This window comes from Ascaphus truei, chromosome 1 (genome assembly GCF_040206685.1).
Source record: "Ascaphus truei isolate aAscTru1 chromosome 1, aAscTru1.hap1, whole genome shotgun sequence".
Classification (NCBI taxonomy): Eukaryota; Metazoa; Chordata; class Amphibia; order Anura; family Ascaphidae; genus Ascaphus; species Ascaphus truei.
Window position 1 is genome coordinate 304,697,041 of NC_134483.1, and position 1,754 is coordinate 304,698,794.

Here is a 1,754-nt window from a genome sequence, read left to right on the forward strand (position 1 = left end):
ATAATGCTGAAAAATAAATCAAAAGCAAAAAATGTGTCTGCACAATGAGCCTGATAACTACAGTATATAAAGCGACACAAAGAAAGCTGAATATTTAAAAAAAAAAAAAAACCTGGTAAAGACCAAGGGGGAAGCACATGGGAGACAAAATGAAACAAAGACTCAAACCCTGAACAGCAATACAAAATATCAAAATAAAAAAAAGATGCATACAATGCCTGTGGTGGCTGCACAAAAGCAAGTAAGACACATGGCTGTATAATCACAAAAACCCAGTGCTGGTTGCACATACTGTATGAAACAACCTAGAGTAAGGGTTCCATAGGAGATAATGACTCCAGATAGCAGAGAAAATGATACTCAGCCATATAGTGATGATGGAGTCAGTCCCACGGAGTTAAACTCCAGGATGTGTGAAAATAAGTCATTCAGTCCACAGGATAAACTACAACTAACTAAAAAAAAACTCTCTATCAGCGCTTGATCCAATAAATAATATGTGGAATAATGTGAATACACTAAGACAAATTAATGATAAGTGCAAATACAATTGCAGCCAAGGGGACAACAAACAATAGACAGTTCCAAATCTAGTTAACAAAATACATACTGTATACAAAAGCAGTGTCCCCGGCGCTAGAAGGTTGATGACCACAATACCATATCCCAAGGCCAGTCCTGGATGGAATAATAGTCCTGGTAGATGAATAATTGCACCAACGGGAGTTCTGATTGGAATAAATAGTCCTCAAAAACTCGATTCTAGGTGGTTTCTGTAATTACAAATGAACAAAGACACACCATTGCGCAGTATTGAAGACCACAAAGCCCTAACCAAGAAAAGGGAAAATCCCCACTTGCAAGATATATTCTTGTTGATTCAGGGGAGAGAATCTGTTTCAGACTCCTTCTCCACCTCGATATCCACGGACCCCACGTGGTTCACAAGATGAATCTCTTAACACTGGAAGGCGCCCTCACGGGAGCAGCATACACCGCAACAGCCAATATTGCAAAGAAATAAAAACAGCCTAGTGTACTACGCATGTACACTTTAATAACAACAAAAAAAAAGCCGCACTACTCACACTTACAATATGTAAGGGCAAGGGGTGCCGCTTACGGATGCCGTCCGCAACTTGTATCCAGCCAGGTAGGAGACACACACAGTCACATGCCGATTGATGACGTCAGCGGCTCGGGTCACCTCTCCAACACCAGATGGACACAGCGGTTGTTCAGCTCACATGCACTGTACTAAGCTCCTCTTCCACTTGCAGAGGATCGCAGCGAAGCAGGTTGCCAGCAGAGGAGAGCAGAAACACAGCGCTGGTGGGTGGAGGGAGGGAGTAACTAACTAAGTCCACAGGATAAGCACCAAGAGTCACACCAACAAAATAATGAATAGCTGCCTAGAGTGGACACTCAACGCGTTTCAGCCAAGGGGGCCTTCTTCCCGGAGTGGTAAAAGAGTAGTGGAGGCTTGCTAAGCTATATACTGTGTTCAATGAGTATCAGCGACGCCCTTTCCTGTTGGTGATCAGTAACGATGATGTTACTGGGGGGCGTCGTCGTCTGCACAGGTGCTGTAAGGTAAGGCATTCAGAGCTGTGGCATCCTTGGATACTGCAATCCCAGCTGATCACATAGCAACTCAGCTGCACATGGGCATATGCTGCAGATTGAAGCGTCTGAGTGCAGGAGTCTTAGTGAAGTCATCCAAACATTGAAAACAGATAGAGGCAGGATTCATT

The 1,754-nt window shown here is 43.6% G+C and overlaps 1 long non-coding RNA gene across 1 annotated transcript in view; it reads right to left on the reverse strand.

The window, feature by feature from the left end:
* Positions 1–1,319: 1,319 nt before the first annotated feature.
* LOC142470748 (uncharacterized) overlaps positions 1,320–1,754 on the reverse strand; it is a 12,756-nt gene continuing 12,321 nt past the window's right edge. Inside the window, exon 4 of the long non-coding RNA XR_012789323.1 lies at positions 1,320–1,754. This exon is cut by the window's right edge and continues 10 nt beyond it. This is a non-coding gene — a long non-coding RNA (uncharacterized LOC142470748).